Source organism: Uranotaenia lowii, chromosome 2, assembly GCF_029784155.1.
Source record: "Uranotaenia lowii strain MFRU-FL chromosome 2, ASM2978415v1, whole genome shotgun sequence".
NCBI classification, from domain to species: domain Eukaryota; kingdom Metazoa; phylum Arthropoda; class Insecta; order Diptera; family Culicidae; genus Uranotaenia; species Uranotaenia lowii.
Genome location: NC_073692.1, coordinates 250781154 through 250797131, shown reverse-complemented (window position 1 = coordinate 250797131; position 15978 = coordinate 250781154). Strand labels below are relative to the sequence as shown.

Below are 15978 nucleotides of genomic sequence, written 5' to 3'. Positions count from 1 at the left end.
TGTCAAATGTTCTTTCTCTTGCTCTCCTGTATAGAAAAAACAACAATTTTTTTTCTCTTTTTCACTTGTGCGCATAAAATTTCAAACCGCCAAAGTTTCAACTCGTTATTTTTTGCAGTCACGGTTCGTCCGTTGCAGACGTGCGAGAAAACAATATTTTTTTCTGTCTTTTTGTACCGTGTGGTTGGAAACGGCAACAATATTCTCTTTAAGGTTGTGAAAGTGTGAAGTGAGCTGCAGATCGCCGAACGATAAAAGCGGAAAAATGAGTATCGTCCCTCCGTCGCTTGGTCTAGGCAAGAGCTTTCCAGGTCGGCGAGATGTTTCCGGTACGTTTGGTTGGCAGTTCGCTCTTGAGTTCGTGCAAATGACCATCATCCCGCAACGGATCAACAATGCCCGCAAACAGCCGTCTGGTCCAAAGGCAGGAAAAAACGTGTGCAGTGTTTTTAAAATATTATATTGTTGCATGTCAAAGTACCTAACAAAAATACGAAATAAATTGGTTTATGTTTGAATAAAAATCTATATTTTCATTCAAAAAGAAAATATTGAAAATTTATTTGTATTTAAAGAAAATAAAAAGAAACCCTTTCAGATCTCCTGCAAATTTCAAAAGAAGCCTGCCATGAGCTCACCGGAGTAGCAAAACTCCTTGCAATTCACAGGAGAAAAACATTTCGATGCTACAGGTTAATTTGACAGCTGTTTTCCTGAGCTGTTTTTCTGTCCCGAGATTTGTCCTGTAATTTCAGCTGTTGAAAATACAGGATGAAATCGTTCCGACCACAGGAGAAAAGATTAAGTGTGTACACGAGAATTTTGAATGATGTGCAAACGATTTCAGGTATCAAATTTTGTGTAAGGGACCTGCAAAAGGGGTCATCCATATTACCTTTTCCATTTTTTTGATATTGACGCTATTATACATCGGATTGGAATGAACATTTGCACATAGAAATCATTAAGGACGAACAATTGATTCCAATTATGCAATTTTGGGACAGGGGTCGGCCAAAGTGGACGTCTACACTCAGAAAAATACTATTATGCATGCCATAAGATTCTCTTATGAAGTGGCGCCATAAGAAAAATCATTGAAACTCATAAGATTGTCTTATGACGCAAATGAATTCTGAAGATGAACACCTAATCCAATGAGGGTTTGTAGCTTTTCATAAGAGGCTCTTATGGAAACAGAAAGTCAATTCTAATAAGAATAATTAATGATATTTTACGTTGAAAAGATTCACTTTATTGTTTTCCGAATTTGTTTCAAATAAAATCATTCAAAGTGTTATCAGCAGCACATCAACACCTCGGCTCCAACAAAGATTTTTTTCGCCGCATCCGATTCTTCGACCTTCCGTTTTTAGCCGGTCAGCATACTGAAAGTAAACAAAAAATAATATATTTTAGTTTACAAATATATTAAGCATTCACATCAAAAACATCAACTCAAACTTACCAATCAGAAAGATCACAATGACATTCAACTGTTAAGGAAAACTTATAACTAACAATAGCGAAAGCTTCGTACCGCTAGACGATGAAAAACTTGACAGAATGAATGAATGTGTTCATTATATTTTCACAATGCCCTTTTTTCTATTTTTCATAAGATGTTCATATAAAAACTGAAGGAATTTCATAAGACTCTTATGAAACACAATATTACACTCTAAAACGCGGTTCATAAGACGCATCTTATGAAAATTATAATAAGAATTTGCCTGAGTGTATATAAACCAGGGGTCGGGAAACTTTTTGAATCATTACTCCAAAACATTTTTATTTAAGTGGATATTACCCCATGACGAAGAGCAAAAAAAAATGTATCCGTAAACACTAAACGAGCTCTCAAAGCGTATTATTTGAATGCCTCAGGGGAAATATTCCCTTCTGCATATGCCGCTTAATTCTTTTTTTTTTTGTAATTTCTTTATTTGAAACGGCTCATACCTTTAGGCTTTAAGGAGCCAAACTCGTTTTGTTTGATTACAATTGTGTACTTAGATCTAGTTCACTTTTTTTTTTTGAAGAAAAAGAAAGATAGAAAGGGAAATATGAAAATAAAGAAAATTATAGTCGAAGATCGATAGCTTTTAGGAAAAGGTATATCTCGAACATATAGTCCAAGTCCATCATACCTAATACATCCCTCACTGGAACGTCGGGTGGTTTTCCTCGGGCCCGAAGGGAATCTATAAAGTTCGCTCTGGCGAATAGGTGGTCCTCACACGACCAAACAATATGCTCGATGTCATGGTAACCTAGACCACATCCGCATAAATTGCTGCCAGCAATATTTAAACGATAGAGTACCGCATTCATGGAATAATGATTGGACATGAGACGGGAAAATATACGAATAAAATCCCGAGTCAGGTTCAATCTATTAAACCAGGGTTTAAGGCTTACCTTTGGGATAATCGAGTGGAACCACCGACCCAACTCATCCTCGTCCCATCTACGCTGCCAGTTGACAAGAGAGTTTCTTCGAGCCAAGAAGTAAAATTCGTTGAATACGATTTCACGCTGGTAAATGTTGCCTTCCATCGCACCCACTTTTGCAAGGGAATCTGCCCTCTCATTGCCTGCTATAGAGCAATGTGAGGGGACCCAGATAAAGGTGATAGAAAAGCAACGTCTTGATAAAGTGGTCAATATATCTCGTAACTTTTCGAGGAAGTACGGCGTGAATTTTCCTGGTTTTATAGAGCGGATTGCTTCAACAGAGCTGAGACTATCAGTTATAATATAGTAGTGTTCAATAGGTCGTGTGGCGATACTAATCAAAGCCCAGTGAATAGCTGCTAACTCTGCAACATATACAGAGCATGGTGACTGGAGACTGTGAGATGCGCTGGATATTTCGTTGAACACTCCAAATCCTGTTGTTTCCTCTATAAGTGATCCATCGGTAAAGTACATTTTATCAGCATCGACGTGTCTATATTTAGCTTCGAAAATTCTTGGAATCAGAAGAGGACGATGCGGATCCGGGATTCCACGAATTTCCTGCTGCATAGACAAATCAAACTGGACAGAAGAATGATCGTAGTCTGGGCTACAAACACGAGTTGGAGAATACGAAGAAGGGTTTACCTGCATTGACATGAGGATATGGTATATAGACATAAATCTGGTTTGAACATTTTGCTCAAGTAACCTTTCGAAATTTACAATCACCAATGGGTTCATGACCTCACACCTGATGAGGAACCGAAGTGATAGTAAATTGAATCGATCTTTCAAAGGGAGTATTCCTGCCAAAACTTCAAGACTCATGTTGTGTGTTGAGGGCATACAGCCCAAAGCGATACGGAGACAACGGTATTGGATACGCTCTAGTTTGATGAGGTGAGTTTTGGCAGCTGACTGGAAACATAAGCTACCATATTCCATAACGGATAGAATAGTTGTTCGATACAATTTGATAAGATCTTCTGGATGGGCTCCCCACCAGGTGCCAGTAATTGATCGGAGAAAATTGATTCTTTGTTGGCATTTTCCTTTCAGATACTCAATGTGGGCTCTCCAGGTACACTTGGAATCAAACCAAACCCCAAGATACTTGAAACTCCTCGATTGAGTGATCGTTCTGCCTAGGAGTTGAAGCTTAGGTTGAGCAGGTCTACGTTTCTTAGAGAAAACAACCATTTCCGTTTTCTGAGGGGAAAACTCAATCCCAAGCCCCAAAGCCCAGGAAGACAATCTGTCTAAAGTATCTTGTAAAGGCCTGTGCAGATGAGACTCAGTAGATCCTGTGACAGACACTACTCCGTCATCTGCAAGTTGTCTTAGAGTGCAGCCTTCAGAGAGACAGCTGTCGATGTCACTCACATAAAAGTTGTACAAAAGTGGACTCAAACATGAACCCTGTGGGAGGCCCATGTAAGATGTTCTTCTAACTGCAAAATCTCCGTGAGCAAAGTTCAAATGTTTCTCACAAAGTAAGCTGTATAAGATGTTGTTCAATAGAGGAGGCAGACCCCGGGAGTGCAACTTGTCTGACAAAACCTCTATTGAGACTGCATCAAAAGCTCCCTTTATGTCTAGAAACACTGAAGCCATTTGCTCACGTTTTGCGTACGCCATTTGTATCTCTGAAGATAGCAAAGCAAGACAATCGTTTGTCCCTTTGCCCCTTCGAAACCCAAATTGAGTCTCTGAAAGGAGACCATTTGTTTCCACCCATTTGTCCAAACGAAACAATATCATTTTCTCCATCAACTTGCGTATACAAGACAACATCGCTATTGGACGGTACGAATTGGGATCAGACGCTGGTTTTCCGGGCTTTTGGATAGCAATGACTCTCACTTGTCTCCAATCCTGGGGAACAATGTTGTGCTCCAAGAATTGATTAAATAAATTTAACAAGCGAAATTTGGCAGCATCCGGAAGGTTTTTCAACAAGTTAAATTTAATATTATCAATTCCCGGAGCTGAATTGTTGCAAGAAAGGAGAGAAAGTGAAAATTCGACCATCGAAAAGCTGGAATCCAGACCACATCTTTCTGGAGGCACGTTCCGGATTATTTTTTGCACATGTGTAGAATCTGGACAGACTTTTCGTGCGAAGTTAAATATCCATCTTTGTGAATATTCCTCACTTTCATTCGTAGATGAACGATTACGCATGCTTCGTGCGACTTTCCATAAGGTACTCAAGGATGTTTCCCGTGATAAACCACCCACAAAATTCCTCCAATACGCTTTCTTTTTCCCTTTGATCAGTTTTTTGAACTGATTTTCAAGGGAAACATATGCATCAAAAAGGACGAGGGTTCCATGTTTTCGAAAATCTTTGAATGCTTTTGACTTGTCCTTATAAAGCTTGGAACACTGCTGGTCCCACCACGGGTTTGGGGGCCTTCGAGGAACTGATGAATGTGGGATGGGTTTTGTTTGTGCGCAAAGGGCACTTTCATGTATCAGACGAGAAAGAAAGTGGTACTCTTCTAAAGGAGGTAAAATATTCATAGAATCGATGGCTGTTGTTATTTCGTCCGAATATTTTTTCCAGTCGATGTGTCTTGTAAGGTCATATTCCATATTTGTTGAATTCGAATTGCTGGCCCTATTGGTGATTGTAATTTTGATTGGCAAGTGATCACTACCATTGGGATCAGGGATTACCTTCCACTGGCAATCCAATGATAGTGAATTTGAGCAGAGGGAGAGGTCAATTGCACTTGGTCTTGCAGGAGGTTTAGGTACTCGTGTTTTTTCACCCGTGTTCAAAATTGTTAAATTGAAACTGTCACAGATGTCATAGATAAGAGTAGAACGACAATCGTCAATTTGTTCTCCCCAGACAGTTCCATGCGAATTGAAATCACCCAGGATCAACCTTGGTTCAGGCAAAACTGAACACAGGTCCTCTAGGTGACTTTGATTCACTGCTACTCTCTGAGGCCAGTACAAACTGACAACGCATAAGTCCCTACCTCTTATAGTTGTATGACATGCAACAGCTTCAATTCCTCCTGATAAAGGGAGGTCGATTCTATAGAAGGAATGGCGCTTGCTGATCCCCAAAAGCACCCCTCCATAAGAATCGTCGCGGTCTAGACGTATGACATTAAAATCGTGGAATGAGATGTTAGATTGAGAAGAAAGCCAAGTTTCGGACAACGCAAAAATATCGCAACTAGTTTCATGAAGAAGAAATTTGAACGGATCCAGTTTAGGGATAATACTACGACAATTCCACTGTAGAACAGTGATATCTCTGACCTCTCGGCGTAAATTAGCCATCGAGAGAGATAAACACTGAAAGGAGGGGCCAAGTTTGCATCAATTGCTTCAAAAATGTCTTTACTACAGGAAGCATTGTTGTAACAATGCCTCTGATGGATTCCGCTGCATTAAAACACGTAAAAATTCCATTTAGAATATCGGACAGTTTAAAAAGCCCAGATTGGGTGGATGATTCTGGCGAAAGTTCTTTGGTGTTGTGGTTTTGCGAGGTTCCAGCCGATGTTGATTTGTTCTGTGGAGATTCTTTACCGCGGAAACCAGGAGGAACTTGATGTTCTTTGTTAACAACAGTCGGTTTTTTCTCAATCCTGTTTGGAGAGATAACAGCCGGAATTTTTGATGGTACTTTGGGAGAAAGCGCTTTAGTACGCTTTCGAGAGCATCCTGCAGAGAGTTGTAATGGTTGTACTTCATCAGCCGTATCTGTGTCATCATTATCAACTGGCAGCACAGAAAAAATGTTACCAGATTGAGATTGGGCCGGTGGAGAGGCGCTCTTCAGTATGGCGGCATAAGAACGTTTAGAACGCTCTTTTAAAGAGCGCCTCTGTTTATCCCAGCTTGCCTGAAATGCCTCGCAAGAGGAGATATCATGAGGTGAGCCCCCGCAATAGATACATTTCTGTTCTACTGCTGAGCATGCTCCTTCCTCATGATTCTCCCCACAATGCAAGCATCGCTTCTTGTTGGAGCAATGCGAAGCAGTATGCCCCAACTTGATGCAATTCTTGCATTGCATTGGGCGAGGCACATAAAGGCGTACTGGAAGCCTTAAAATTCCATCAATCAAGATGTAATGAGGGAGGGCTGTTCCCGCGAATGTTACCCGAATCGAGGCTGAAGGCTTATACTTTGTAACGCCATCAACGACGAAGGCAGTCATGAGTTGGCGACAATCCAAGATTTCGACCGAAGTCGAATCAAGGCTCTTAAACTTGCCAACGCCGTGAGCCTTAACGTATTCAGCCTCCAGACTCGATTCGGTGATCACACCTTCGATCTCTACATCTCGAGACGGAATATAGAGCTGATACTCCAAATTAAAAAAATTGCTTGCAAGAATGCCGTTTGCGGCCTTCCGGTCGCCCACAACAACGCGCATTTTGTTTGGCCTTACTTTAGTCACACTGGTAACGGAGGGCCACCTAGCCAGATCTTTAGTGATCTGCACTACATTTAGAGGTTTTCCGTTAGTTTTGGGCCGGATAAAAACCACCCACGGCCCAGAAGAGGATGAATTATTCGGATAAACTCGGAGTCGGGTTGTCTTTTTCGCAGCTGCAGATGGCGTAGAAAGTTCAACTGACGGAGAAAGATGACCATCTGAAGGACCAGCCACAGCTGAATCCTCCAGATGCTCCTCATCTTCGTAGACGATCTTCTCACCATCTACATCAGGCGGGTCCGACCCCCCGCCTTCGCTCATATTTTATAAAAATAAAAGCGAAGCACGGAATGTCAAAATAACTATAGGGAAAATAGAACAAGATATAGGGAAAAAAGAAATAAGAATTACAAACTTGATTTTTCGATTAATTTGGCTCCTTTGGTGATTGATCCAACCACGTGGTCCTTCCTCGATCGAAGATGGCTGCCACGCCTCCACTCGGTTTCGGGCGAGCACGACCCGTTTGATGATGACAATGGTTCGCCAAACAATGGCGGCGGCCCTCGTGGTGACCTATTGTTTTTTTCCGATTGCCTTTGCTAGCCACAAAATTAGCACTCACTAGCAACAGTCTTTAATTGAACTCCCGATTAGCTGGGGAAAGTCAATTTCATCTGCCTCTGGCAGGAAACACGGCACAAAACACCCTTTAACCGTCCGAACGGCACTAACTCCCGGATATAGTGGACGAAGTCTCACTCACTTGTTCGCGATTATCGAAAGGCAACAAAAAGCGACTGCACACGACGAGTGATGCGAGACGAAATGACCGCTTAATTCTTGGCTTTCGAAATAAAATCAACAAATTCATAAAATTGCAAAATGAAAATATACCTACACTTTTCACTCACAAAATATTCGCTGTTACCCCCAAGAATTTCACTTTTACCCCATTTGGGGTAATTTACCCCGGTTCCCCGACCGCTGATATAAACTATTCACTGTTTTTTTTTGCAATATTGACGTTATTATGCAATGGAATGGATTTCAAAGATGAAGGTTCGGAAAAGAGGTCACCGATCTGCAACGATCGAGTCGAATTTATACACGGTTTATTGGGATTGGGACGTTCAATTGATTTCTGATTTCAATATTTGTATCAAACGACAAAAATGGGGCTCTTATTAACTCTCAAATTTGCTTTGCAATAATTACGTGATTTTGTATCGCATCGAAACGAAAATTCATAAACGGGACGTTTTGGCACGGTCAATTGATTCCTGATTTCAAATTTAGTAGCAAACGACAGAAAAAGTGAACGTACATATAACGTGTTCAACATTTTAGCAATTTTTGCTTAAAAATGCATTCGGAATTGCATCTGGAAAATGCCTGTAAATTGACATTCATTCAAACTATTCATGACATATTCTAAATTGAAAGCGAAACGGAGTTCGTATGGGATCGCTAGTTCATTACAAATAAACCCACTTACATATTTGAATCAAATCACTTTTTGAAAAGATGAATTCATATACCAAATTGTATATCATGAGCACAAATCAGTCAAACGATCTGAAACTTTGGGCGTGGTTGTGTCCATTTTCAAGTTTTAAATTGATATTCATCATGTAAAAATCGATCGACTTCCAAGTGAGTCCTAAAGCAATTGTTTTATAAAATCACATCTTCTTCATACGGATAAAGTGGGACAAAACAGATCACGTTCTTTAATTTTTTCACCAGTAAATAGGCACTTAAAAATTAAGCATTAAACACCCTCTAGTTCATTCTATGGGATTTCAAAGATATAAAATTTTATGATGGTAGGACATAATAAAAAAAAATCTCAACACTTAGCAAATAAGGTCAAATAACACTTCACTCAGATGACTTCGGTTAAATTCAGAGGTAAATTTGAGTTTCTGGAAACTTAACGTGTGATAAATGCTTCTAGACACTCAAACCGACGGCTTTGTGTTTTTTTGAGATTTTGGGTCCGAACTTTCCAATTGTGCATTGGACGGTTTATATGGAAGACCCCCCTTCAAAAGGGGCTGTCTCCAAATTAGATTGCATTTGAACTAGAAGTTCTCATAATAAGCTTCCGTAACCAATATAAGCCTCCTCAACCACATGGTGGCTGAGCCTTAAGAAGATTTTCAAAATGTGCAACCATTGGAAAAAATCGGACAACACCACATAAAATTTGCCTGTGCAACTATTGGGCACAGACAAGCTGTTTTAGATGATTTTTTAAATTTTTATGTCACTTTTTTCAAACACTTGAACTTTTGGCTCATGTTGAGTTGACCAATCCTGTATGAGTGCAATCGACAAAAAAATCGAGTGAATTTGGTTGAAATGACTAAAATACAGCATAAAAACCAAAATCATGTGCTTAGCAGCTGTGCAACGATTGGCAAATCATCCTACTTTGCAACGTTTCTATCTCATCATCTCTCTTTCCACGTCCTTATTATCAGCTATCAAATGCTCGAATTCCACTATAGTTGTCTAAGTAAACTGAAGTAAGAGCTACACCTACACAGCAAAAATAATTTAACGATGGGCGATGTAATTTCTGGAGATGATGATGTATTATGCGCGATTTCTGTTGTAATTATACATCTAAACCAGGGATGACCAAAGCGTGGCCCGCGGGTCGCATGCGGCCCTCGGCACACTCATGTGCGGCCCGCGAAACTTTTTCTCAAATTGAATTCAATTTTCCGACTTTTCCTACGATAAATTAGTTATGTATGTATGGGTCCCCCTTCGGTAGCAAGGTCCAGCCCATGTCTGTGTGGCTTGGCCTTCGAATTGCTTCTAGGGCTTCCACGGCCGATATTTAATCATTTTTATCAAAAGCTCATTTTAAAGTGCTTTGAATGTAGGTAAAATGTCCCGAAGACACTATCGGTCTAAAACGCTCCGTTTTGGCGTAAACAATTTTGATCACCTTTTTACATCGTTTTCCCCTGTGTGCGCGATGGTTCGTCGAGGGAAGGCATTCAACCTTCAGAGACCTACAATGGTTGGCAATCCACTCCGCTTGCAATAGTCTCTTCAGATTAACCACAGATGCATTCCCTCTGAAATATTTAGTGCATTTAGTTATTTATACCATCAAACACATCTTACCTGTCAGCAACTTAAGGGATTCGAACCCAAAAGTTTTCTTGCCGATACCGGGAATCGAACCCAGTACGCCTGGGTTACCAGACTTGCGCCAGCCTATCCACTAGATCACATCGGCGCTTAAAAAAAAATGAAATAAAATTGCATGAAATCGCGTCGGAAAATCAAAACAAAAACCGAATGGCTTTAAAATTAGCATCCCAGATTTTTTTTTTCAGCGCGTATCCAATCCAGGCATATCCTGTTAAGTTTTTCTTTCGAACCTATCAAAATCCGGTTATTTGATTTCAAACTTTTCATGGCAATATCCCGGAAAGCAATGTTCTCTAAATCAATCACTTTCACTGAGCCATGCTTGACTACATTCGGAAGGGAAAAAATCGTAGCAGTCAATTTTTCCTTCTTCAAGCAAAGCATACAAACAATTATGCATGACAACGACGGTCCTATATTTCAAGCATTCCTGAAAAAAACAAGCTATGGCAGGTAGGGACGCAGACTATCAGCAACCGAGCGTCTCGATAGCGATTGCCTTCTTTAATAATTTTCAACCTCCCAGAATCACGACTGATATGTATCAGTTTTGAGCTATGTAAAGGGTGATACGGTCAAAATTTGGTCAATATCAAATTGACGTATTTCTTTCAATTTTGCATTTAAAAAAGCTGAACACCCCTCATTTTGAAGGTGTGTGTGTCTGTGTGTAGAATGTTGCTCCTATTTTGATTTTGGAATTCACTCTTCAGTTGTCAAAATGCCGTCCAAGGAAGAAGAGCAGCGTATCAAAATTTTGCTCGCGCATCGCGAAAATCCGAGCAAATCGCACGCAAAGCTGGCAAAATCGCTAAAGTTGCCAAATCAACCGTTACAAATGTAATTAAAGTGTTTGGGGAACGTTTGTCGACAGCCAGGAAGTCTGGATGGGGGGAATATCGAAAACCGGAAGCCGCTGAGATGACAAAGAGAGTTGCCGGTAGTTTCAAGCGAAACCCAAACCTCTCTCTCCGAGATGCTGCAAATAAGCTGGGTGTATCGTCTACAACCGTGCATCGAGCCAGAAAACCAGCCGGACTATCGACTTACAAGAAGGTAGTGACTCCAAATCACGATGATAAACAAAATACGACGGCCAAAGCGCGATTCCGGAGGCTGTACACAACGATGCTGACGAAGTTTGACTGCGTGGTAATGGACGACGAAACCTACGTCAAAGCCGACTACAAGCAGTTTCCGGGACAGGAGTTTTATACGGCAAAAGGAAGGGGAAAGGTAGCAGATATTTTCAGGCACATGAAACTGTCAAAGTTCGCGAAGAAATGTCTGAAAGAGTATTTGAATAAACGTCTAATGTCTTTCCTGGAGAGAAACGGTTGTTCCGTACTGTTTTGGCCGGATTTGGTATCTTGCCATTACGGTAAAAAGGTCAAGGAGTCGTACGCCGCCAACAACGTGCAGGTGGTTCCCAAGGACAAGAACCCTCCCAACACGTCAGAGCTCCGCCCAATTGAGAAATACTGGGCTATTGTCAAGCGGAACCTAAAGAGGACCAAAAAAATTGCTAAGGACGAGCATCAGTTCAAGGCAAATTGGCCTTCTGCGGCGAAGAAGGTGGACAAGGTGGTTGTACAAAATCTGATGGCAGGGGTAAGCGTAAGGCCCGGCAATTCGGATTTGGAATAGCGTAAGCCTAACTGAATATTTTTCCTGAATTTTATACTAATTAAACTTGAAAAAGAAATTTAATTTGATTGTTTAAATAAACGATTTCACCGATTTACACGCGTTTTCCCTTGACCAAATTTTGAATTTATGTATGCTATCAGATGATCAGTCTACTTTTCGCTTTGCGTAGAAGGTACCAATTACCTACTAGAACTGCAATGAAGTGCCAGGCCCATGCGACAGGTTTCGTTAATATGCGGTCCTAGCATTTCTTCAAATTCTCCATTTGAAACATTCATGATTGTCTATCAATAACAAACATGATCGACAATGATGCTAGGCTAAATGGCTTTGAATCAGCCAGTGAGCGACGCTCAGAATCAATCAAGAATCATCTCTGATTGACTACGTTACGAACAGCAAAGGGCGCACACGATGCCGCTCGGTTGATTTTTTTGTATTATAACTATAGTGTATAACACTGTAGTGTTAATTTTTGAAAAACGTACAACCTTAACTTTAACCACGTGGGTATCGCAGTGATCAAAGAAGACATTTTCTAGCTTGAAATGAATCTTGATTGCTTTTCTTGAGCGATTTTCGGACCATTGCCGGAAAGTATCAAATCAAATATCAAATTTTATCTTAATTTAATTCTTAATTTTGCAGAATAACTTAATGCTTCATTTTGCTACTAATGTGAATAAATGTCAAAAGTCGCAAAAGTCGGTCAAGTTTCCATTCCAGCGGACTTGTCTCGAATTTTTCTCGGATATCCGGTAATAAACCGGAATCTGGAGTGTTTAAAAAGTCGAGCATGGGCATCTTGTAAATCCAATGGGAAAGTGATTATTCTCTAAGCCTCAAGAAAAAAATATGTCGAATGGTAAATATGTTCCGAAGATAAGTTATTTTGAAGATTTATTTATTTATAAAAACTGGCTTGTTTCGTTAGCACTGAAATATTGACAAAACTGAAACCAATAACAAGTGAAATATTTTTGTTTCGAAAAATCATGCCAAACATAATCTATCTATGTTTGGCAGCATTTTAAGAATGGATCATGACAATTCACACCAATGTCATAAGATTTTCATAAATTCGCTTTAGAAAGCTTGTCCCAGCCCCAGCAGTGGTGTTTCAATCAAATTAGTAAAACCTTTGAAACATGTAAGTACCAAATAGTTTATAAGCCGTGAACGGCCTTCATAAATTTGCACTTTTCATTAAAAAAAAAAACAATGCAAATGTTTATAGAACAACGAATGATTGCAAAGAAGTGCAAATCAATCAAAAAAATTGAATAATTGAAAAATTGTCATAAAACTTACTAAAATTGATTGATTACGGCTGGTAAATATTGTCGACTTGATTTAAAAACGGGTTTTAATTTCTCTTTAAAGATTTCAAACTAACAACACATGAATTTGAATCTCTATTGTAATGATAGTTATCATCCGATAGTTATCACCGTAAACTTCTACAAATTATTAATCCATGACCCATTTGGCAGAGAATAGATTAACAGCGATTAGTCAGCATAAGGATTTTTTTTAAATAAAATTAAATCAGTGTCATTTTGCACACCCCTGATCTAAACGATGTACAGAATGCAAACATGTCGTGTAGTGTAATATCCCAACCTTCTATGTGATATCGCATCACGTAGTCAATGTTTTCCTCAATTGACGTTCAAATTATTCGAAAAGTATCCCACATTTCTATTTACATATCATATATTTGCAAAGCATCCAGGTCCAATATCATTTAATTCACTAGAAGCGTTATGAGATGGTTTTTTTTTGTGAATACATTTTTTTTTGTTGAAATCTTGTGTTTATTAACTCAAAACCCTGTGCAAGTCAAAAAATCTGTGTTTTTTATTTTAAGAAATCAATGATGCCAAAATGTGTCACCTTGCTACAGTTAAAGTTGGCGTTAACTTTCCAATCCAGAACTTCTTAACTGTAACTGTAGCAAGGTTTGTTTGCTTGAAAAGTATCTACTTTTAGGAGATAACAACCGTTTAATTTAATTTGAATTAAAGTTTTTTATTTTTCGGTAAAATTTATTCTTCGAGAAAGAATATGACCAATGAAAATTTATTGATGGATAGAAAAAATACAAGGAAGTATATAAATGTTAAAAAGAGCGAGAAACGGAAACTTATTAACGTTCATCATACACTACCAGAAATTAGTAATAATTGAATTGTTATTTAACAATTTCCGAATAAAAACAATCGGAACTTAGATTCGTATTTGGCATTTGAGACATTTATAAAAACTCTAAACCGATTGGTGGAATGAAAATTTTGAATTCAACTCATGTATAAAAATTGCCAAATGCCAAAATCTTCACTCTGATTATAAAGTTTCTATTTGAAATTTCTAATACATACTTCGATGAAGATTTTGAGCATAGAATTTTGATACAGGAATCAAATAGTTTCCAAAGCAATAATTCTGGAAAAAGGCTCCAAATAGACTAATGTGGAACCGTTTTGTGAGAGTAAAAAGTGTGCAAGCAAACACGTGTAGTTTGTACAAGGATCACAACCTCACCCCACAAATCTACCTCAACTCACTCCACTTATCAAACTATCATGAACAAACTGTCTGAATTTATTGTTATTCTTTTTTTTTTTGCAAATTTCTGTTATTTATTTTTTTAGTTGATGTTAAAAAATAGTAAAAAATAATAAAACTTATTTTAACTCAGGAAAAATAAATTGAGGGGTTTCTAGTATTTGTATATGATTTCTATTAATCAGCTTGAAACACTCTTTCTAAACTCACTAAATTTAGTTCGATACATACTCATTAACAAGATATTTAATACAATCCAACAACATTGATTGATTGAATTGATTTTTCTTCATGCTCTTGAAATGAAAGCCTTCGAAAAACTCAACAGAGAACAACACCATTTGGTTAAGCATTCTCATAGTTTCAATGCTGCATTCCAATTTCTAATCGTTTCATGCGTTTTTATGAATAAAAAATCGAAAATTAATTTAAAACTCCAAAGAAATGATGAAATGAAAAACGTTTATAAAAAAACTGACGATGAAAAAATTATTCCTAGGTCCAGCTAAATGTGATTGAAAAAAACCACCTCTGAATATGAGGCGAGTTTCAGAGAGTGAAAAAACCCGATTGCTTCGCACTGTAAGAACATTTTAAAGAATAAAATTTACCTTTTTTAGTAGATTCTACCAACTCCAATGTACACACATTATCATAAATATTAATTTTCTAAACGCACGAAGAGCTTAAGCGGAAGCTCGGTTGATTTTTCTATTTCCAAAGTCACCTCATCTTAGAATTTGTTTTAGCACACACACCCAAGCACATCATTTATTTTAGGCGATAGAAAAAAAAAATTCTTCGCAACGTTGATACATCGATGTTTAACAAGATTTATATTAAGACATTTATAAACTATTGAACACTTTGAACTTTACTCTTTACTTTCAATAATTTAACATCACGCCTTATTCACTAACAATTGAATAGTTTCGGAAGTATGCCTTTTAGGACTGAACAGTAAAAAGTGTGTCAAAATATTGACAGGACAAACTGAAGAATTGAGTGTCAATCCTGCAAAAGACGAAAATCTGCAAAACAGTAGGTACTAGGTGACACTTTTCGTCATAGTGAGCATAATTATTTTAATAAACAAGTGTGAGATTCGAAGCCCAAGTTGTTAGGCATGCGCAAATTGCGCTTTGACACCGGGAAAGCATTGTAATACCTCTGCATCATAGATATAAGAAGCTATGTATTTGTCACCAGGGTTTGAGAAAAATGTCGCCAATCTATGCAGAAACTGTCAAATGGCACCTGTAATAATTTGACATACCTATCATTTTTCCATGACATTGTATGTCACTGATAAGATTCCAATACAAAGCATCACGCGAACGATTATTGCTTTATAAGAGACGTTAATAACGGTCACTTGTTCATTCCGCCATAGATAGAGTGAGTTAGACCACAAAACAATGCATTTCCTATAAGTATGCAAAACGGGTTTCTTAATATTTTTGACACTTGAAGGAGTTTAAGAAAGCATTTCATATTACAAACCACCTCAATATGCACCTCTCTATATACAGGATGACGATCATAAAAATTTTAAACTAAACGTACCGGAGGCGGTCAAATAACGGTTTTTTAACATTAAATGATGATTACGCCTAATATAATTTTTTTTTCAGAAATTTAACGACAGGACAATTTTTATATTTAAAATGCAAGTATTTTGGCATACTTTTAGTTTATCTAAGTTTTGT

The 15978-nt window shown here is 38.4% G+C and overlaps 1 protein-coding gene across 1 annotated transcript in view; it reads right to left on the bottom strand.

Moving 5' to 3' along the window:
* The window catches only part of LOC129744672 (dipeptidyl peptidase 4), a 36822-nt gene extending 21495 nt beyond the window's left edge, over window positions 1-15327 (bottom strand). The window contains exon 1 of the mRNA XM_055737311.1: window positions 14881-15327. The gene's annotated coding sequence lies outside the window, so the exon portion shown is untranslated. The remainder of the gene's footprint in view (window positions 1-14880) is intronic.
* Between the last annotated feature and the right edge of the window lie 651 nt (window positions 15328-15978).